We start from the raw sequence: 23,894 nt of genomic DNA on the forward strand, positions 1-23,894 counted from the left end.
TTCCTAACCTGATCCCTAGCTTCCCAGACAACATCCCTGTACTCTTCCCAGGCCGCCTGTTCTTGCTTCCACCTTTTATAAGCCTCTTTTTTCCCTTGAATTTTCCTCAGCAGCTCCTTATCCATCCAAGGAGGTCTCCTGGCCCTCCTGCTGAACTTCCTTCTAGTTGGAATGCAACACTCCTGAGCTTGTAGCAGGTGATCCTTGAATACCAACCAACAGTCTTGAGCCCCCCTGCCCTCTAGGGCTATATCCCATGGAACCTTACTGAGCAGTTTCCTGAAGAGGCCAAAGTCTGCTCTTTTGAAGTCCAGGGCAGTGAGCTTGCTGCACGCTCTTCTTACTGTCCTGAGGATCTCAAATTTGTCCATCTCGTGATCGCTGCATCCAAGGCTGCCCTAGAGCATCACATTTCCAATGAGCCCTTCCCTGTTGGTGAGCACGAAGTCAAGCATGACACCTCTCTGTGTCTGCTCTTCTATTACTTGCAGAAGGAAGTTGTCTTTCACACAATCGAGGAACCTCCTGGATTGCTTGTGCCGGGCTGTACTGTCACTCCAACAGATGTCAGGATGGTTGAAGTCCTCCATGAGAACAAGGGCCTACAAGCATGAGGCTGTTCCTATCTGTCTATAATAAAGTTAGGCTTCCCTGAAGATGTCACATTTCCCAAATACCTAAAAAATATATTTCTACAGATATAAGAATGAATAATAATCTAAACCAGAATGCTTTTTTTGAAAATAAACCTCTACTTGCTCCCTTAAGAGTTTCCTTTTTTTTATTTAATAATCTGAACTCAAAAGTGCTCTGCAACTTGGGACAGAGGAAAACCTGTCCATGCGCTCTCCTGCCCCTTGATATTGCTTATAGAGTTAAGATAATTTGCTCCATAGTCAGCTAATTCAAATCTGCTTTCTTAAATGCTTAAATAGTGCTATATGATAGGACACAAATCCTACCAAGTGTCAACTCTCTGCATGCCATTTTGTGCCTCTGCCACAGATGAGCCATTGTGTCTCATATGCGCCATAATAAACTATAAAAAGGGCCAGTCTGGATAAATGGAAATACATTTTCCTGTTTCCTTTAATGTTGAATTTCACAGCTTGTTAAGGCAGGCTTTGTAGAGCAGAGTATCCCCTATAAACAGCAGGAGAATTATCTTTTCAGTATTAGCTTCACAGCTGAAACAGTTTGTGTACAGCTATCTTCTCCATCTATCCCTTGGGAATAAAGGCAGTGAAAGAATTCCTAAAGAAGGGAAAGGAAGTGCGTTGGCCAAGATCAAATTGCAAGCTTGCATAATTTGATGTACTAATGGCTGTCCACTAGATATTGCTGCAGGAGACTCGCCGAGATGTGAACTGTCCCAAGGACTGGAGTTCTGTGTTTAACTAACATCTCCTCAGTTTTGTTGTGGAATGAAGGTTATGACAGCTGCAAAGATTGCTCGTCTTTGTTGAGTATGCAATAGTGAGTAGCACTGAGAAAAATCCTGATTTTGAATGGAAATCTCCTCTGCTTGCAAGTAGTAGCTATGGGTAGGTTTGCTGCAGAGACAGTAAGTATAACTCCATCAGGGAGTCAGTACAAGTCTCCAAGGTTAACTTTGTGGCTTGAGATTAACTCAGGCTCTAGAGGAACATGTAATTTTTTCTAGTTCTTTCCATTTTTCAACATGTCAGGTTGTATTAGAGACAGCCTCACGTAGCACAGTGAAGTCACCCTTGTGTAAAACAACTCAGTGATGTATTTTGTGGTCTTTGCATGGGAGGCTGCAAGTTGCAAACCTTGCATCTTCCAAGTCTCAACATGTCATTTGTCACCTCTCAACTCCAGACGTAAGAGCCAACAATCAGAGATGCTACTTTGTTTACTGTTTAATAAAGCAAAGACTTACAGTGAATGAAATATTCCTGGACACAGAAGATCTTCTAATCTGACTTGTGCTAAGCAAGCTAGCAATTCATCACCCCAGTGCTAAGGTGCATACATAATGAGAAATATTTCTCCATAGAGGACAGAAAATTTTCTCACTCTGACAGCTAGGATTTTATCCTAGATATTAAGAAAACTCTGACCACATTAATTCCTATCTGCATAGATCTGCTGCTTATGGGGAAGCAACTGCTTCACACCAGCCGAGAAACCGTTGTCTAATTGGTGAATTATATGGCTTTTCCTTCTGCCATTTCTCCTTTCCACCAGACTGAGAAGAATCCTTCTAAATATAAGTATTCTAAAAACATCTGAACTGTTGTAGCTGTTACTGTGGAAATTAAACACATGGGGTTGGATTCTGCTTTTGGCTGGAGAAGGTTGGATTACAGAGGGAACTTGGAAATACCCAACAGATATTACACATATGCTGGATTAATGAAGCACATAGGTGATCAGGATTTCCCATTGGCAACTGCAAAAAGTCAAGTCCTTTTCCTGTGGTAATCTTAATTTCCTACCAATATTCTTCTGAAATAAAATATGGTAGCTAATGTTCATCCACAGATTATTTCATTCATTGTTTCAGTTTTCCCTCAGTCTAAAACTACACAGAAAAGAAAAAGATCCAGGATGAGATAGGTGAATTACTTTCTTTGATGAAGATGCTGTTATCTTTGCTATGATATTCCTGGATGGAGTTCTTGGAAACACGTATAAGATCAAAAAACAATAAATAATGTTGAGAAAAAATAAAGATGTCAAGAAGAATTACTGAACTGCAGTGGTGGAAAGTTGAATCTTCATCAGGAAGACATCCAACTACCTAAAAATAGTGCAGACTTCAAACCTCTGTACATCTGCTTCGATGATGAGAAGTAACAGGCATGTCATGGCCATTCCACGACTGATGCTGGTTCCTGAAATCTTTGTGTATCCCCAAAGGATGCTGTCCAGCAATTTCAGTTGACCAAACTGTTAAGCATTTTCCTCCAAAGCAAGAGAACCTTGCAGCAGCCTGGAGCTCAGGGTGGAGTAGGCTGGATGAGTTGTGAGGTGAGGAGAGTGGCTGCTGATCCTGTTTTTTGTTTCGACTACTGCTTGAAAGGAGGTATTTATCTTGCTACATACACTTCACAGGCTGCTCCAACTTGCCATAAGGTTTTCTTTATTTTTGCAGCATTCAAAAGAGGCAGGACTGTAAATTGTCTTTTCTGATTACCCTGAATCACATTAGCCTGCTGTATTTTGTGTGTAAGTGTACCCCATGGTGATCAAAGAACTTGAGGTGGCTTTACCAGGGAGGTGACATTGCTATGCCTGCCCTTTCCCAGGTGCACACATGCTGCTGCCTGCAGCACCCCATGGGGAGCACATACCAGGGAGCAGCTTTACCCCCAGTGCCAGGGCAGCTCTCAGGGCTCCCCTGCAAACCCCACTCACCTGCCCTCAGGGGGATGGCCAGTGAAGAATTTACACAGCAGGGAGACCATCCTCTAAAGGAAAAATATCCTTGGTCACTTGGAAACATTTTGTTTCTAGCTGCCAGGGAAAATGCTGACATTTATCTTTGGTCCTGGTGCCAAGTTACATTTTGGCTTGCTCACGCTGTCCAACTTTCTGGCTTGGAGAAAGAAGAAAAAGAAAGCAGGTACGCCACAAGGCTCCTTGCTGCCTTCTATTATGCCCATCTCTGAGTTGTTGCTTTTCTCCTTACTCTGCATCAATTCATGTGGGAGGGGGAAGAAGTGACTGTGGCAGCAATGCACAACAGAAACTGGAAACAATAACCTGCACTTTGGGGCATAGTGAGCAGCAACTCTGCTGAGAGCTGGGGATAATAGCCAGGGCATGGTAACCCACACTAATAGCTGGAAAACTACTTGATGTGCTTCCAGGTTTGCTGGTTTGCCCTCCTCTTATACCTTCCTGGGGAAAGGTGTGGAGCTGCTTCTTGCTGACAGCCCCACTGTGCAGCTTGGAAAGAGTTTCTCTGTGTGCTCAGTACTTGCCTCTGGGAGGTGAAAAATTTTGGTTTGCACAAGTAGTTCATATTTTATTATTATAACTTACCCAATCATAAATTGCATTCTTCATTTATTTTATTATTATAAGGTGTTATGTAGTTTATGTAAATATAGTTGATTCTGTAACTGATTCAGACTGCTGGCTTTGCTTTCCTAGGAAGGAAGAATCCTTGTTTTGGGAAAGTATATACTCACCCTCAGAGGAATCACCAAAGGCGTGAGACCCAGATGCTGTCCTGTGAGGAAAATCCCACTGGTGGTTATTCCCTTGGGCTGAACTGAGGATGAGCAGCAAAATCTGAGGAATGCAGCCTCAAAAAGGGTGAACTTGTCTCCTCTCCCATCCTGGTCTCCTCTTTGCTCTCTCTTGTGGAACATGTTAGCTCGGGGCAGTTTCTGTATAAAGAAGCCTTTCCTGAAGGGAACCTAGTTTGGGACACTGGGGTAGCTGAGAACAACTATGCTGAGCAAGAATATTCACCACTTTAGTTTGAGAAAAATACTGTTTACCCCTTTCTTATTCATTTGCCTCACCCATTTCCCTGTTTCTCACTGGAGGCGATGGGTGCCTTAGGCATGGGAGTAACAGCAGATCCCACAGCTACCATGGCTGTCAGACCAGGAAGGGCACACCAAGCCCCATAGAGTGGCCACCACACATCCAGGACCCTTAGAAATCTGCTCTCTCTGCTATAGCACCCTCTTACTGTGCCCAAAGTACCACTGCCCAAAGCCCCTTACATGCAGAGAGATGCCACCACATGGGCTGTCCTTCACACACATATCCCACCCTGACTAGTCCAGGTGCTGCTGCACAGCATGCTTATGCATACCAGAGATGATAACCTTCTTACCAATGCCATGTTACTGCTGTTAGACATGAGCAGAAGACCCCTATGGGTACCTGCAAAGTATTTGATTGTGGTCTCTGGTCCTAGCTGTGCTGCTGCCAGCACAAGTGCCCTTCATTCATGGGAAAGCAGAGAAAAAAGAGGGTCAGCAACTAGACCAGTAACTTCCTGTGCTCAGAAAGTCTCAGGGGCTCAAGGGCTGGCACTCAGACTTGCCTTTCTCTGGGTGTCTGGTCTCCTCTTGCTTGCCCACAGCTCTTTTTCAGTCTCACCTCTCTTCTTCACAGGGGAGATGGCAAGGCTTGGACCAACTAGCCTTGCTTACAGTGGGTGAAACGGCTTGGGCTGTGGTTCATCAGGACTGGTTTCTGCATATCTGCAAGGTTCCTTACTCATCACAGACACCACCACCCTTGGTAAAACACCAGGTCCTCACAGTGGACCATGAGGGAAACTAGTGCTTGCCACCTGCCAGGCTGGATTCCTCAGTGAGACACCTGATTCCAGCAAGAGCAGGAGCACTCAGGAAGGGGTGCCCAGCTAAGCAGCAACATGGCACACATGTGTAACTGACGTGCATCCGCAAAGGATCCTGACTTCCGATGCTCGTGTTTTTGAGTCCTCCCAGTTTTAAGTGTGACACACAAGATTTGCTGGACCCGTCTATACCAGCTTCATAGTGTATACACAGTGGATCCAAACCAGCTAGCATCAGACCTGTTATGTACTGACAGCTTGCCTTTCCAGTTGGGAGCCAGATACTTTTGTGCATGGACTTGAACCTTAAATGTGGCTGGCATTGGAGGCAACGCACTGAGGGCTGTTTCTACTGCAAGAACAAAGTTGTAGTGGAGCCACTTTTCCTGAATTACTTACAAGACAGTTTCTTCAGATACAGCAGAAGCCAAACAGCAGGAAGCAGTTCCTTTGCTTCTCTACATCAGCTCCTGCCACCCAGAGCTCAGCTCAAGAGCCTCTTAATTTCAGTTTTCCTCAGAAACATGTTCCATGGTTTCCTCCCATACCAGGAGAACTGAATATTCCCCTGTTGCTTCACCTCACAGATTATCCCATTTTTTGTGCTTTTCGTTCATACATTTCCAACATGCACTTACCCTTGGCCGTAGTTGCTTCTTCTCTCACAGTCTTGTGTGTCTGCTCTGCTATGGGCATTGACTTGCTCCTGTGTTTGAGATAAGAGATTGCTACTGTTTGTATGGTCTAGACATATCCCTTTTCATGGAACTATCTCAAATGAGGGTTAGTGATGACTCAAATACATAGCGATTTAAAGTATGAAATAGCCAAGTTCTTTGCAAAAGTCTGTTCCTGACTGCCTCAGATTGCTCACCCAAAGTTAAAATAAAATTTTTGTCTTGATCCCCGTGTTCTGTTTCACATAGAGGGATAACAATCCTTCACTAGTGTATTAGAAAGATAAAGAAATATATGTGCATGTGAAGCTCCCAGATACTAGATCAGTGAGAAGCACAGAAAATCCTTGGTTTTGTCCTTTAAAATGTTTTATCCTTTAAAAATGGGGCTTGGGTCAAGGAAAGATCTGATGCAGAAAAACTCATTTCTACAACAACCTTTTCTTTCTTTCCCTGACAAATGTTCAGCCCACCTCCTGATATTGTGGGACACGGGGGAATGACTAGGATAGAAGCAGTTGCACCACCTCCAACAGATTACAGCAGCAGAGATCCCCTATTCACCAGGGAGAATCTACTGTGGGAATCTCCAGTCGGTTTAAGTTCAAGTTCTGCTTATGCGTGCATAAGCAGAGCAAACTTGGCAGGCTGAACAGTCTGTCCCCTAGGAATATTGACAGATGAATGTAAACTCAATTACCTTGCTTTTTCATTCCAGTTGGGTTACTTGCACTGTGTACCAAGTACATCAGCATCTGGAGTCACTTTGAACAACAGGAGAAAGCATTTCCCAGTTGCAAAAGTAGAATTTTGTACAGTATTTATAACTTGCAAAAGGCAGGGGGTTGGCTGTGCTTTGTTTCCCACCATCCTGAAAAAAACTAAACAAACCAAGGCCTATCTTGGAGGTTCAATCTCCAAGGGCTTTGTTTGGAGGAGGGAATATAGCTAAGTGGCTGATAGCCATTTTGCCTATGAGCTTGTAAGAGTGAAAGATGCAAAACCAGCTCCTGAGTTGTCTTTACCTTTCTCCTCACCACCACCATCTTCACTATTCATTAATCCAGCTCATTACTGAAAGCTGAAAACACAAAAGTAAACATGAGTTAATGAGATTTGCACCTGGGGGTGGTAAATAAAGCTGCTCTGTGTGTGTGTGAGCTCTTGAAGAGAAACTCACTGCCGTAGGAGAACAAATCTCAGTACAGAAAGGACAGGCCTGCCTGGGGTAGGGAGTGTGTGCAGACAATGGGGAGAATATTGTAATTTTTTTGACTTCATAATCAGACAGGGAATGATGTGGAACAAAATCTTTCCTAACTTTATCCCTCCAATTAGTAAATGCATGTTTGCCTTATCTCTGTTTTCATTGCAGCTGGAAGCAGAAATTGATGCTAATCTGATTCCTTACTCCTGTGTAGTTCAGGACATTTCAAATCCATATTTTTCATCCTGGGGTTTTGTCTCAGGGAGAATTGAGACTTTGTCTTAGACTTAGAGAATTGAGACTTTGTCTGAAATGCAATAATATGGCGCATGCTAAACAAAATGAGTCTTTGTGTACCATTGTTATCAAAACATTATAGGAGCAGGAAATAGCTAGACATGGATTTTCCTTTGCTAGTTAGCTGCTACTATAGTTCTGTTAAAGTTCAACTCATTTTACTTTTAAATTCAATTGCAGCAGCTGAATGCTTTGCAAAGAAAGAAAGAGCCTGTAAGATGGTTCTTTATGAAATAGCAATGCACATAAGAAGTCAGTACATTTTCACCTTACCATTTCCTTTATTCAATCCACACTTGTCCGAATGTGACTTTTACTCTTGTGCCCAAGCATGACCTCCCTTTCGCCTCACTGATGCAGCATCACCAGCAAGCAGGAATAAGCCCCCTGTAAAATCAGCCCCTTTGTGACCTGCACATCACAGCCAGGCTCACCCCTTCAGGCATCGGTTGTTGGAGACAAGCTCAGTCTTGAAGATGCTGCTGTGAGTTGCTGGGTGGAAGAAACATGCTGCACGGTCTGATTTCCTTGGCAGAGTGCTCTCTTTCGGTCCTCTCCCATGCACAGGGCTATGGTCTGAAAGAAAAGCAAGCTTTATAAAAGCAGACCTCCTTAGGAATATATTCAGGGATGAATTCTCTTCTTCCGATGCTCAAATCAAGGTGAGGATTAACTCCACTGAAGACAGTGGAGCCAAACCAACATAAGTCAAAGGAGATTCAGGCTGTACCTCTAAGAAGCATCTGTTCCTATTACTTCCCAGACTTTAATTGCTGCAAATATATGAATCTTAATATTAACTGACTTCAAAGACCATAAAGCTCTAATTGTATACGCAGACTACTAGTAACACAATGTGCTGCTGATGCATAAAACACGCATAGATTGTACACAAATTAAAAAGCTTAAATTTAGCTTCAACCACACAAAAGACATCTTTATAACTAAGAATGATGGGAAGAAGCATCCCATTCCAGACCAGATGAACAACTCATTTTTTCACTGATCCTGGATTTGGCTGACCTGACTTAAATGTGACCCAAGACATTTCTTAGTGCTTTGGAAATTGCATCAACATACTTGGGTCGGAGATGCCACAGTCAGGAAGAAAAAAAATGGGGGGATTCTATTTTTAAAATTCTTCTGTTCCTGTTTAAAATAGATCAGTGAAGCATAACTTTTCCTATAGCTGTAATTCTTCAGGCTAAGCAAACTCCAGTAATTTCAAAGGCAGTGGGAACAAGGGGTCACTTGGGGCCAGCAAGCCAGAATTAACTCTTTGTTCTTTCCTAGGAAAAGCTTTTGTCACGTAATTGTTGTTGAAAAAAGACATCTTATAATTGAAAAGTTAAGCTTTTCCTAGCAAGAAAGAACAATCTGAAAAAGTATGTAGCAGTCATGGTCCCAGGGGTGTACAAGAACACTGAGGGAAGAGAAACATCAAGGGAAATTCAGCTCTAGTACCTACCACCAGCACAGGACTAGATCTCCTAGAATCACAGAATGGTTTGGATTTGAAGACCTTTAGAGTTCATCTAGTTTCAACCACCCTGCCATCAACAGGGACACCTTCCACTGGACCACGTTGCTCAAAGCCTCATCCAACCTGGCCTTGAACACTGCCAGGGATGGGGCAGCCACAGCTTATCTGGGCAACCTGTGCCAATGTCTCACCACCCTCATAGTGAAGAATTTTTTCCTAATGTCTAATATAAATCTCCTCTGTCAGTTTAAAGCCATTCCCCCTTGTCCTGTCACTACATGCCCTTGTAAAAAGTCTCTCTTAAGATTTCTTGTAGGCTTCTTTAGGTATTGGAAGCTGCTCGAAGGTCTCCCCAGAGCTTTGTCTTCCTCAGGCTGAACAGGCCCAACTCTTTCAGATTGAATTCATAGCAGAGATGCACCAGCTTGCAGATCATCTCCATGGCCTCCTCTGGACTCAGTTGAGCAGGTCCATATCCCTCTTGTTGGTGGCTCCAGAGCTGGAAGCAGTTGCAGCTGGGGTCTCAAGAGAGCAAAGCAGAGGTGGGGAATCAACTCCTTTGACTTGCTTGTCACAGTTCTTTAGATGCAGCCCAGCACATGGTTGCTTTCTGGACTGCAAGCTCACACCCCCAAGTCCTTCTCCTCAGGGCTGCTCTCAATTTTGCTAAATAACAACTGCCACTAGGTAGCTGGTGTCAATTGGAGACTGCCAGCAGCTATGAACACCTTCCAGAAACAGGAGGCTATGAGCCACAGCAGTGTACAAGCTTTTCCTGACATTACCAACAGTGCTGAGAGCCCCAAAGCCTTTACCCAATATCACAGAACTGAAAGCCTTCAGATTTAGGGGAAGAAAGCCACTTTCCAGCAGCATGACCTGACCCCCTTGAATGCTTAACATGAATCGCATAGATCCTTGTTCCATGATTGTTTTGTATCAGGCAGATAGACATACTTCATAAAATAAATCTTTTGTGAGCTAGTGTGTTAGATGATTTTTAGATCACAATTTTATACCAATATCCAAATAACCCCCAAACACTGAAAAACCCAAGGAGACACAGGTAGGCTGTCCTTGTCATCAAGATGTGTTTAGCTGAAGCATGGACTCCTGGCCTGAATTCACACCTTTGAGCATTGGCCATTCCACAGATAATGTTCCTTGGAGTAAAACTCTGTCCTTATGTGACCTATCAGCTGTAGCTCAATTCACACTTATCTAACAGTTACTTGCCATCCTCCAGGCAAGTCATAGGGTAGGTGATTTATTTCCAATACTTTTCAGACAAAGGAATGGCATTTAAAAAAGCCAAACAGATCCCAAGTGGCTTCCAACTGGGTGAAGTAATGATAGTTTGGAACTGGAAAGTATTTGCCTCAGTAGTTTTGAGAGCCAAACACAAGAAACTGGGGTAGATATTCAGGCTTTGAAAACACCAGCTACCTTCTGTTTGTTTGTATCTATATTTACACTGGGATAAACACCTCTCAGCAGAAGAAAATGAAATTTAAGTATTTCAGTCAAAGGACAGCAATTATAACAATAAGGCACTCCTTTCCCTACCTTCAAAGCATTTGCTAGTATCAACAGCAGACCTGAGACCAACTCCTGAGGCTTCAATGTCTTCTTACTAAGCCAACTTGACACTCTAGAGATCTGCTGTTTGCATTAGATGTTGTGAAATGTTTCAAACATTTCCTAGTCAGAGTGGTTTTGTCCCATTGGTTATGGGATAGAAGTTGGGTACACTGCAATGATGTTGCAAAGTCCTCTTTGAGAAAATAGCTTCTTCTTGCCATGATTGCGGAGTGTGACCAGTGGGTAGAATGGACTAATAAATCTTTAGTCTCAGGCCAATGCCCTCTGAAACATTCATGGTTCCTTAGTTGTGCTAAGGTAACAACCTGCCCTTATGTGGCATAAATCACATAAATGCTTAATGATATTTTAACTTCCACATCACTGAGCATGCATTGTTTCTAGGAAAAAAAAAACCCAAACAGATGTAAGGGTTTGAAGTATAAAAACCTTAGTGGTCTGGAAGTGTATAGCAGGAAGGAATACCCTGTAGCTACAATTTACAGGAGCTCCTCATGTTGGTGTTGACAAAACCAAAGGGGGCCTTCTCCAACGTTCCAAAGTATTCCACATGTTTAATGGAATGTGCAGAACCTTTTGAGCAAAAAATCTCTTTCCCTTTATAAACAAATGTCTGCAGTATATAAACTATTATAAAGACTAATTTTTAAAGGCTTAGTCAAATATAAATTTATGACATGGTTTAAAAATGCTAAAGATAACTTCTAAAAATGAGTGGTGAGCTTGATTTATGCAGTGCCATGTGATTAATGCAGTAATATGTTTTGATCCTCACCAGGGTCTAAAGCGCATAGAGCACATTTTTTTCACCTTTCTCTCTCAGTACAGATAATACAGTTTACAGCAGTGAGAGTCAATGCAGAGAATTAAGAGACAGGACAGTTGATAGCATCTAATTCTGCTTTTGCTTCTTTGGCAGAGCTGCAGGGAGTAATTCCACCAGGTTTGATTCAGTTTTTCTGTCAGTGGTACTTGTAAAATACTTTAAAATCTGTGGTTGAAAAGTGCAATATAAAGGTTAATTGTTCATCCTGTATCTGGTACTAGAAAAGCTCTCCTACTGAAGGAGAAGAACAAAATAAAAGCAGCACCTTCATCCTTTTTTCTTCTTTTAATTTTCCAAGTATTTTTAAATTTTTATGTTTGGATTCTGTTTCTAAAAATGCACTTTAAATACCAGACCATATTTACACTTGGGAATGATCCTAATTGTTGTGATCAGACAGTTCAATGCAGACTGTGTTCAAAGACTGCAGTTAGGTCCTACATGGAACACTTCCCTGAAAATCTAGTCCCCTCAGGCAATGGCTGTGTTGAATTGTATAACCTAAACAGCACCAGACCACCAGTCAGATAAGAAATATGCAAAATAAAATCTGAAGATATTTTAAGGAAATGTAGTTTGAGGACATGGTAAATTCAGCTTTAGAACTAAGTATCAGATCAGGAGTTTGCAGTCACACATTGTAAAATATTTTGGAAAAAAAAATCATGATTTTAGCTGAATTCTGTTTTAAACAATTTTAACTTTGTTGGGGTAGGTCTTGGGCTTGTTCTGATACTGTCAGAGTAAGTTTCATCAGCCAGCTCTCAACTTCTTGTCATTTTTTTATCTCCAGGTCACTGTTGCCAGTCACTGGTGTCCTTTAACTGGAGGTTCAAGTCAGAGACTCTTCAATGTCTGTGTTGCAGCTGTTCCCAGCTATCTACCTCACTTGCCTCAGAGTCCTTGCACATTCTGCTTTTGACTTCTGCATCTACTCTCTGCCTCCATCCTTATATGCTGAAGGTGGTGAAGCAAGACAAGATGGTCACAGAGCCAGAGCTGCATTTCTGTCAGTAAAGGGTCATGCTATGAGTCATGCACACCTTTTGTATTTCTCTAGCCCTGTGTGCCAAAATCCAGCCTGAACCCAGCTGAGGAGCTGGACGTGTTGTCAGTGTATATCATGACAGAGCTTACAGTGACATTTCCATGCAGATATTGCAGAGTGGACACCAAAGAGACTGGAGCAGCACAGGGCAAACCTTTGAAGTGTGACTACAAAAAGTCTAGTGACAGGAACGGGCTGCCTGGTGCCACAGGGTACTGCTGATTCCTGAGGAGACCGACTTATCCAAACTGGGTACATTGGCAGCTTGAGGGCAGACTTCCCTTTTTTTGAGCCTAAGCAATCTTGTATCAGAAAGAAAACGGGTAATTCAGGGATGATGAGTGGACTGTCCTAGGAGATGTGGCCACAGGAAAGAAGGGTAGGTGGGCTGCACCTTGGGTGTTGCTTACAGGGGGCTTCAAGGTGAAAAAAATTAATTACCTGCCTGTTTGAGAGCTCTTTCCGGATTGCATTTTTTCTGTTTGTTTGACTTCTGTTGCGGGGTGCTCCAGCTTTCAGGGCATGTTGCCAGGGGTTATGTGCTCTGCCAAGCGGCAGCCTCACGTTCTTGAGCAGGCAACATCCTGGTTCCACCCTATCCTGAATGGGGTGTGCTCTTATGTACTGTCAAGCACACTTTATTTCAGACAGACATTTGGTGAAAAGAAGTTATGCTAATCCTGCCTTTCTCCCATAAACTGACCACCATAAAAACAAGCTGTAGCTTGACACAGCAATGTTGTATCCTTTGGAGAGATCCGAGGAGAAGAGATGATCCCCTATATGTGCACAGGCTCTTTCCAGGTGATGATATACCCTCAGTCAGCATTTGCTATTGCTGTACTGTGGCATACTTTGACTTGAATGACAAGGGACTTCAACTGATTAGAAATGATGTGCATCGCTGTCACATTCTCCAGCAGGGCAGAGATTTCACCTGCAGACAATTGCCCACAGACAAGTCGCTATCACGAGGGCTGGCCTAGAAAAGGAAGATAAAAAATAGTGATGCAAGGGTCTAAACAGAAAGGAAAATAGTTACTTACCTTTGTAGTCATAGAAACATAGAGCCATAGAATCAACTATGTTGGAAAAGATCTTTAAGATCATCAAGTCCAACCATTACTCCAGGACTGACAAGGCCACCACTAAACCATATCACTCAGGGCCTCATCTACATGGCTTTTGAACACTTCTAGGGACAGTGATTGCACCACTTCCCTGGGCAGCCTGTTCCAATGCCTGAGCACCCTTTTGGTGAAGAAATTTTTCCTAATATCGGATCTAAACCTCCCCTGGCACAGGTTGAGGCTGTTACCTATTGTCCTGTCTCTTGTTACTAGGAGAAGAGATAAACCCCCACCTTGCTTCATCCTTCTTTCAGGTAGCTGTCCAGTGAGATAAGGTCCCCCCTGAGCCTCCTCTTCTCCAGACTAGATGCCTCAGTTTCCTCAGATATTCCTCATCACACCTATTCTCCAGAATCTTCAGTCTTGGTTGTCCTCCAGAAGACAGCTTTGTTGTCCTTCGGACCCGCTCCAGCACCTCAGTATCTCTCTTGCAGTGAGGGGCCCAGAACTGACCACAGGATTTGAGGTGTGGCCTCACCAGTGCCAAGTACAGGGGGATGATCGCTCCCCTGGCCCTGCTGGCTCCTAGATCATGAGGAGATAAGAACTGCTGAATCTTTACAGCCATGTCCGTAGAGAGGGGTTTGTGTAGTGTATGATGTATATATGTGTAATTCAGGGGACAGATGATAAGTTTGCAGTGGTGAAAGCTAGGGAGCAGGAAAGCAGCTGGGCTCAGAAGCGGTGCCACCTTTGCTAGGCGGCAGCTGAGCCTCCGAGCTTCCCAGTGAGGCGGCAGCCCCGCGGCGCATTTCGGCAGCCCGGCGACACGGGCGCCCGAGCTCTGCCCCGCCGGGCACAGGCAGGCCAAGCTGGCCGCCGGACACTCGGTGGCAGCCGGCAGCGGACCGCGCTTGGTTTCTTCCCTGGCCGTCAACAGGGCCGCCGCTGTGTTATCAGACGGGCCGCTAGGCGGCGCTGCGACCGCGCGGGGCTCCGTAGCGTTTTACTGTCTCTCTCGCAGGGGCTGGGTTGGTCAAGTAACGAAACGCTTCCCGGAGGGTAAGTAAAGACTTCCCCGGAAAGGAGGGAATGGCAAGCGGCACACGGGAGAAGGGCTGGCCGTTAGGCAGCCAGGAGGGGCTGCTGCGACGCAGAACCACAGGGATGCTGCAGGGATGGAGAGCAGAAATACGGGTAACAACCGTTTCAGAAGAATGCGGCTCTGAAATTATAGGAACGAGGGGGTTTCAATAATGTATTAAGTGCTATATAGGAACAGTAGAAATGCCACCAGAGATGTAGACAGGAGAGAAGCTTCAACCAACATAACCATGCTCTTGTTAAGAAACACTTTAGGGGGATTTGTTAAGACTTGGTTTTGACTCAGGGTTGCCTGGGATTTTTGCCCATGCACAGTATAAATCATCAGATGAACAAAGGTTGGCAGTGGGTTTAAGAATTTCAATAAATACGTCAGTTCTGCATCTGGGAATAAAAGCAATTGGTGTCACTGCTGTGGAGGAAACAGGAGGTGTCTCAAAATGCTCTAAACAACACCACTGATACCATGAACCTTAACATCAGAAAAGGTGTATTGTTAACATCCCAGAACTTTCTGAGAGCTGACAGAAGAGTGCTCTCAGTCACTAAAACTCGCTTTCAGGAGAACTGGAAGTTGAGGGGATCTCCAGCAGGTGGGAAACAAGTTCACGTAGGAATTGTACTTTGAAAGGTAAACAGAGCAACCTGGTCAGTTTAGGTTGTGAACTTCTGTCCAGCCTGTAGCCTGGACTTTTCTGACTACAGGCTTCATGGAAGTCCAGAGCGTGAAATGCATGCTACTCAAAATAACTGTTAATAAATACCAAAATACAAGGACTACATTACTTTTGCCAACTGACGTGGATTTACAGAAAGCAGATTCTGATGAGATAATTGTTACCTGTATCAGAAGAGTAAGATCTTAATTCATAAATATAGATATTTTAATATAAAACTATTGCATAAGTCTTTAGTTTTGCACACTTTGTTTTGCTAACTGTTTTGCACAGTTCTGTGATTAAGAACTTACAGCAAATTAATATACCAGATATGTTCAAAATCCAGTGGTTAACTCAATGGTTAGTCTTAATGCTAAACAGTCATTGTTCAGTATCGCTCATTGTTCAGTGTTAACCAGAGGAGCTCCACCTGGATTGCCTCCTGGCTATTTTCCATTTCTATCTGTGATAGAGAAGAAAACATAAACTCATCGTATTGCAACAGACCAGAGGAACAGAAACAAAAATAGGTCACTGATGTAATCAGGTGGTAAACAGAAAGCAAGCATGTAATACATCACTTTATTACAGGTAAAGATGAAGCTCTGTATCTAAGAACAGGGAATGAAGGCCACAGTAGTAAGATGCAAAACTATACTTGGCAGCAGTGGCTCTGGAAAAGACTCAGAAAAGAATGGCACAGCCCCTGAACAGAAACTCCCACTGAAAGGGGACCTGAAGGGGTGTTGTAACCTTTAGATGTACTGAGAGTGGAGTCTTAAGTCAGGCTAGTGAAGTTACAGTAGTTTGGGATTTATTTGGCACTAATCTTGCTGTTACACTGAAATGCTGGTCTAGGTCTCCAAGGCTCGGATCAGGGAGGACGTTACCACATTAGTGGAGGGAGAGATGGATGTCATTTTGCTCTACTAGACCCAGAGCACATGTGAAGGTGCTCCTACTGCTCCAGGGACTTCCCTTATAGGCAAGAAAATGGTGTGACATAGCCATCAGAATGATGAAGTCTGTGAAAGCAGAGCTTTTCCTATCTGAAAGACAGATAGCTAGCTTCAGATCTGATAGATATCACATATTATTTTCTTGGAACTGAAACCATTCAGTGCTAACTGAGCTTTTGTCACAGATGGAAGCAAGTACCTTTGAGATCAAGGTTTGCACGCTTCTCCTCAATGACTGGGAACAATATTAGGTCCCCTAATATAGTTATCTTAAAAAGGAAAACCTTATACATGTCTGAGGATAAATGCAAGACTGAACTTTTACTGAACTTCGGAAAATACCAGATTAAATGACTTGATGGAGTTTCCCCCATTCAAGAGAGAGAATGTATTTCATCCCCTTGGCAGTTCTTGGAAAGGAGGTGCAGAAAGGAAGGGTTTAGCATGTACCTGAGTTGTGCAACCAGCTCTCAATTTGAATCCATTAATTCAGAGCTCTTGTTCAGTTCACTGCAGGGGCTCAGTTCAAGCATCTTGGAAACAAAACCTGGCAAGAACAAGAATTCATGCTTTGTCCAAAGGTTTTCCCAAACCCAGACACCCCTCTTTTTGCCCTCATATTTTGCTGTTGTACTGCTTCCCCACAGAGCTGCTGATGCCAATGCTTGCATGTGTCCTTGCATGTGGGTTTATGTGCATGCAAGCTACCTCAATCTTAACACCTCCCCACTGTATTACGTTTTTTTTCACGTCAGTCACAGCAGCACAGCCTACGTATCTGGGAAGTTAAAAGTACCTAAAAACGTCCATTCTTTTTACTGAGCTGGTATACAATTGCTTTCTGATAATAGAAAAAAGGGAGCATTGGAGAGCACCTGCTCCAGCTCCCTGCTGAGAACATGGCTGAGTTAGCACATGGTGCTCAGCATCATTTCCAGTCAAGTTGTAAGTATGCCAAGGATGGAGATTCCTCAGTCCCTCTGAGCAACCATTGCCTGAAAGGATTTATTTTTTTCCCCTAACACTGTGGTGGAATTTCTCTTCTTGTTCCCGATAGGCAAGTGTCGACTGGTGTTTACAGAAGAAGGCTGTGTGCTTGATGGCAATGTGATGAAGGACAAACTTCTTTGTAGGGAGGTGGCATTTACATTCTTGAGCATGCTCTTGGTCTATCTGGTTGCTCAGCAACTCGTCTCCAGTGAAACCAGATAAGATTTGAGTAGCAACATTGTTCTCCCAGCCAACAGGCAGTTAAATGACCAGGTAGTTGACCGAAGTGTTTGATGAAGTCAACATAGACTCTGTTACAACCAGTACTTTAGTGATCATTATGTTTACCTCTCTCCATGTACATCTTCACATTCTAGTTTTAGTAATGTTTAGTTTCCTCTCTAGTAGCACCTCTTGAAGGATTTTATAAACCATTCCTAGTATCTGTCTGCTTTCAACTCCATTAGCACTGGTCTCCTACCTCAGATCTTCCACTCACAAGGGATATGCTTTTCCTCCTACTCCCAACTTCATTTAGAATTGAAAATTTCAAAATCTTAGGATTTTCCAAGTTTACTTTTGCATAATGTTCAAGTTCCTGGTGCTGATGATCGCAGCAGACGTAGACAGGACTCAATCACCAAGAGTATAAATATCTGGCATTTCCAGTTCCAAGTTCCCACCACAGCTGGAGCCACCATCTGTGAGGCACCACACGGCACATTTGGTATTTTGGGAAAAGTGTTACTCTCAGGTGACCCCTTGAAGAGGTTTATGCTGAGCCAGGCAGCACTGCACTTTAATCATGGGGTGCCAAAACCCAAGAGGAATCCTTGACTTTCAACTACAAAACGTTACATAAAACTGAATTTACCTTAAGGAAACTCCTTCCTCAAAGGCCAAGGATAAACAAAACAAAACAGTAATAAAGAAAGCAAAGAAGGGCAGAAACACCATACATGTAGGATTACTGATCTGGAAATGCTACAGCTCAGGAAGCAGAAGCCCAGGTTATGTGGTCTAATATTTTTTGTCAAGTTCATAGATTGCTAAATGTTATGAGTGGACACAGTAAGAGATTTAGCTGGCTTTCTGTTACTTCAGAGGAACAGAACCTCCTGTAGACGAAGTAGAAGACCCGGAGGGATTTGTTTTGCATAACCTGGACCTACCCTTTTTCTCTGGAGCAGCTGGGACATGGACCATTCTATACAATAAGCACATAAAAATGGGAATGAATAGAGATTATCTATTTTTATGTTAAGAATAACTCACAGTATTAATGAATCCATTTTTTGTAGCCCTTGAGATTTTCTTCCTCTTTTTTGGCTGACTGGACAGCAGCTGGTTTTGGAACTGTTTCTAGCCAGCAGTGTAAGCAGGTGCGTTTCCTTCCCTCCTGACAGCATCACAATCCTGTTTAACTGGCAGGAGGTACCAAGAAACCTGTACAAAAACCTCAATATGTAAATAAAACGTGACCTGAAACATCATGCTGGAGCCATGAGCATCCAACCCTGTCCAAGTGGGGACTATGGGATATACATATTGGCTGTTGTGGGTTCCAAGGTGAAGTGATGCAGAGGAGCAGCACAGCAGCCTTCCCTGCTGACCAACCCAAGTACAAATCTCAGGGCAGATTGCTTTCACAACTCAAGCAGGGACTCTCCACTGATTCTTTTCCATTGATGCCACCAGAATACAATGCAAAAGCTGTACAGGAAGTTGTTAGAAAACATAATATTTGGTAAGCACCATGTTCTTGAGAGATGGTAATACAGTGAAAGACAGCAATTGATGCTAATCCTGACAAAACAACCAACTTCCCTGACACCCAGATGAATGTAACTCGGTTTTAAAATGAGTAGCTTTACAAGACATTAACCTAAATTAATCTCCCAGGAAAGTTACACACAGAGAAAGAAAAAGAAGGGTAGTTAGACAAAAATGTTTGTAATTTATACATTGTAATCCATAGTTTTGCAAGAAGGTTTGTAGACATATAGATAGTGCTGCATTTAACTGGGTGGGGTGGGGTGGTTGTTTTGGGTTTGTTTGGGGTTTTACCTTTCTTTCTTTGAGAAACAAGAGAAACAGCTAGGAGAGGAGTAGCTAAAATACTCTGTGTCTGCACACCTGCAGAGTGCAGGTTAAGACAGCTAAATGCCAAGACCCTAGAAGCTGCCCAAGAGAGGCGTGGTGGCTATTAGACATGTTTGGGAGCATCTGTGGGAAACCTTCACTGTGGAAAAGCCAGCTGGCAGGTCACACCCCACAGTACACACCTTCTTCTGTGCTTAAAGAGAACTGAGCCAAGCTGTCTCTGCATCCACATACCACCAGAAATTCTTTTGGAGAAGATGGGAAATTTATAAATGTGGGAGTAGATAGCTCTGTAAGCTCAGAGATTTGCCTCCACAAGACTAAGAGATCTGCTGTTGACAGCACTTGGGCCTGTTAAGATGTAGTGAATGCTGGACTAATTTCACTTAGCAGCCAAGCTTTTCATTAGCACAAAGCCAGGCTTACCATGATGTGTGTGGACCTGGTAGGAAAACTGGAAGGGGAATGACTGTTAGTTCTGGAAGCTATAAAAGCCTGGGGAATTTACTGTAACCCGCTTTAAGTAGGAATTTTGTCTGTGTAAAGGGAACAGTGACAAAACCAAGTTAGGACTTGTGCAGTCTCATCCACCTCAGCTCAAAAATGTTTTCCATTTATAAAAACACCAAAAGCTCAAATACATCTCTGACTTTGTGAAGACAAAAGAACAATCAAAAGAAAGTCACAAACCAAGACGAAAGTTTGATACTCTGTGTAGATAAACCTCCATAAACTCTAGGTAGTGAAATATGTGAAGCTATATAAAAAATTATAAAAATGCCTTGCACCAAAACCACTGAGTGCTGTAGCTGTAAGATGTCCAGTTTTCACCTTTAATATGCCCAGTTTCCATGGCTTGACTCCCATATGGATTCGGGACCATTTTCTCTGCTGTTGTTAACATTCTTTTTAGTTCATGAGCAGCATCTCAACCCAGCTGGGTTCAGAATAAGTATCCCAGCAAACATCACCCAGCAGTGACTTTGATGAGGTTCACTGCTCTTACTGGTAACAGCTACAGGAAAAGCTGCAACTCTGGGATTTAAGAACTTCTACAATTGAATTTCACTCAACAAACTATGTCAGTGCCATGAACAAAAACCCACCTTTGAAAGCTCTAAATTTAGTTGCTTATATGAAATCACCACTGGTCTTTTTCCTGTGTATGACTAAAGACGGGGGATGTACAATGTGAGTGTACATGTTGAGTGAGTGGTTCCGTTGAACATGTCAAACGGGGAAGAGTGGGTGGAAACTTTTTATATCCCTGTGGTAACTGATTGGGTGATCACAAGGAGAGGGACTGCGTTCACCCAGTAGTGGTGATGCATAGGTGTGTGATTTAATCTAGGTCTCTAAAATCCTTCAAAAGTCAATGAGAAGAATACGAGAAGAAGGGTTGCCTTTTGAAGGTTTTCATGTAAGAATGGGATGAAACTGCCTGCTGGAGCTGCCAAGTTGTTTTCACTGTCTGTAGATAAAGATAGACTAGAGCTGCGTTCAGTATGTATGAACTTGATAGTTCATGAATAACAAGAAATTAAAGCAGAGAGTTCCCTTGTGTGACTATTTATTTACGTTTTTTTAAATACTATTTCTGAGGTTGGATACATCAAGTTATTTAAAAGTATATTTAAATGTAATATGCATGACATAAATACAACCTCTACTTTAGAGAATGACCTAAGATGAACTGACAACCTTCACTTCCAGAAAAAGAAAGGTTGAAATCCATGGGGAAGTTTGCCCCCATGGCTAGGAAAGGGGGAACTGTTAGTTCCTATCTACAGTATCTAGAACACTATACCCAAAAAGATGTTACTACTCCCCAAACAAGAATATATGAAGAAAATCAAGAAATACTTCAAGGTAAGGGAAATGTAATTCATTGAGAAGGCTCAGGAGTGAAGGATACCCATCAGCCTCTGTAATTCCACTGGGGGCCCATCACTCTTTGTGCAAACTGTAGTCTCATACTATGTTCTTACACAGAACAGAAGATAACATAGCTAATGGTATTTTGCCTTGTGAATATGAAAATGGTCAAAACCCAATCCATGAGTGACAATTCCCCTCTTTGTTGCCTAGAGAGGGATCAGAAAATGCTGCTCGCTAAACCAGGTGCTGTTTTGATGCTGCATCTTTACCTCAGTATTAACTGACCCTGCTTCCCAAGGCAAGCCTCTAATTGCTGTGTGACAGTAATTCCTAGTGACTGACTCTAATTTCTCACCTCTTGAAGTTGCACTTTCTTGTTTCCTCAAACATTCTTTTGTTCTTGATGCCTCTATGTTCCCCAGACTGTGTGGTCTCTCCTTTATTTCACACCAGCAGCTGCTTTGGCATTCTGCATCTTCTGTTTCAGACACATGAGCAGCTCCGCACAGTTGTGTTGTGAATATTACGGCTTCAAACCCTGAAAGACTTTCATGTCCTAAAATGTTCTTGTTACAGATTTTATCCTGCCATCTGATGTGCAATATGGCCCACAGATGGTACAGATGAAACCACCCTTCAAGCTGTAAATGTTGATAGTCAAAATAGAAAGTTAAAAGAAAACATGTAGTGAATGTTTCTTCCTTTTCAAAAAAGCAAGCAAAAAATAAGTCTGAATAGGAAAAGAGCTACTGCATTAAAGCTACCAGAATAATTCTCACTTATTCAGTAGATACCACTAAGTAAATTGAAACAGTTTGAAATGTCAAGGGAAATCTAGACTGCAATTACTGGGATCAATTTAGATATAATTAAGTAATCTAGGTTAGAATGATCATATGCTGTAGCAGGTATTCTACAGGAGCCTTGATATGCTTTCAAATAGCTAATGAACTTTTAACAGTAATAATAAAATCACTCTCTAAATCTGTCCAGGGTCATATGACAACATTATCACAAGGGACTGACTCTGTTATTGCTTAATTCAGTTCTATTTTGCCAAGTATCAACAGCATAGTTGACATACACAGAGTACAAGCAGACATACTAGAATGGCAGCCTTAACTCTTTTACAGCTATCTACTTCCAAGTTTTTGGAAAAATTAAATTAATGACTTTGAACAGGCAAAGTGGCAAAGCTTTAGGACTTGATCCTAAAGCCTGGTCTGACTTGGCAAAGCCTCTGAAGTTCTGCTTCAGCTAAATTTTTAGCTATCTGCTGTTAAGGATCATATTACTATTAGCAACACTTAAAATACACAGACACCAAGATAAGCTAAGGGAGGACAATGTCTGCAGGTAAATCCACAGCTGAAACCCAGCTCTACACAATTCAAGTATGTGAATAGACCTGTCCAAACCAACAGATTTAGCTATTCACATAAAAAAAAATTATTTCAGGATCAACGTAGCCAATGAACAAATCATTTGCAAAGCTTTATTTGGGAGGTTCCTTGGTTTTGAGAACAACTAGACATGAAAATATACATAAGAACGTTCTGGAGCTCATGGCTACAGCCACGAGCTAAAAAGTACTGAACTACTACAAAGAAGTGACAAAGAAGTTGGTATGGACAGTTTTCTCTGTCACACTTTTTGATGGAAAGTCTCATTATCTCTTGTAATGAGATCACTGGGATGCTGGAACTTCAAATTACAACCTGCAAATACAAAGGGTGTCAGAAAAGTACTGGACGTCTTCTTTTTCTCAGTATCACACAGCAGTAGGTAACACCACTACCACTTTTTTGTCACTATCACTTTTTTTTCTCAGCTGTTGAGGCAGAAAGATAGGACATCACATAAGACTGAGCCCTATGGCCCTCAGAGAAGAAAAAGGCTTTTTGATACGTTCTCAAGAAACACACTCTTTGAAAAGCAAAAACTGAAAAGGAGAGGAGATGGTTCACATGGTAGCTTAATCAATTAAAGGTAGAAAGTGCAAAATCATTTTCCCCCAAGTTCAAGGGATATTTATCCTCAGGGTGCCCTGCTGTATTTCTAGTCTCCTTCCCATGCTCCTGTTAAGTCTGACCTTCATCTTTACATACACAAAGAATCCAAACCCACTACTTCCCCACGCAGACCAGGGCTCCATTTACAGCTTTAAATGTTCCAGATCCTTCTGTTTCCATCCCCTCCAATGGACTCAAATGCGCTCATCTCTATGCACCTTGCCTTGAGCCCTGTTCAATTTCATCTCCAGTGCAAGTACAGCCACAGCACCATCCTAGCATGCAAAGCCCCTTCAGCTTCTGTTTCATTGCTCTTGGACTAGCTCCGCTGCTAAGTAAACCCAAAACATAAAGTGGCCACTTCAAGTTTAAACCCTGGCCCCAGTGTTGACCCGTCCCTCGCAGGGCAGTGCAGATAGCCCTCCATCTTCAGCCTCCTGGATTTCTGACGCGTTTTTGACGCTTCCCAGCTCCGTCCATGGCTCCAACACCGTGCAGGGCCTCATCCCCCCCTCCCTGACTGGAAGCACCCCAGCTCCCTCTCTCTTCACAGAGATCCACCGCCATGCCCCACGCCCCACTGCCCCCCGCTGTCTCCTCCACTAACCCGCGTACACCGTTCACGTCCCACCACCTCTTCCCATGACACGACGCGGCTTCAGCCCCGCCGCTCTGGGGCTGGG

The 23,894-nt window shown here is 43.0% G+C and overlaps 1 long non-coding RNA gene across 1 annotated transcript; it reads right to left on the reverse strand.

The window, feature by feature from the left end:
- Positions 1-1,899: 1,899 nt before the first annotated feature.
- On the reverse strand, positions 1,900-23,891 carry LOC133216076 (uncharacterized). Its single transcript, XR_009726541.1, has 4 exons — positions 23,430-23,891; positions 10,527-13,418; positions 6,674-8,053; positions 1,900-6,002 (listed from the first exon to the last, which is right to left on the reverse strand). It is a non-coding gene; the product is annotated as an uncharacterized LOC133216076 (long non-coding RNA).
- Between the last annotated feature and the right edge of the window lie 3 nt (positions 23,892-23,894).

The sequence above is a fragment of the Neopsephotus bourkii genome, unplaced genomic scaffold, assembly GCF_033783945.1.
Source record: "Neopsephotus bourkii isolate Nb327-2 ecotype Australia unplaced genomic scaffold, CSIRO-AGI_Nbou_v1 NB_1027, whole genome shotgun sequence".
Classification (NCBI taxonomy): domain Eukaryota; kingdom Metazoa; phylum Chordata; class Aves; order Psittaciformes; family Psittacidae; genus Neopsephotus; species Neopsephotus bourkii.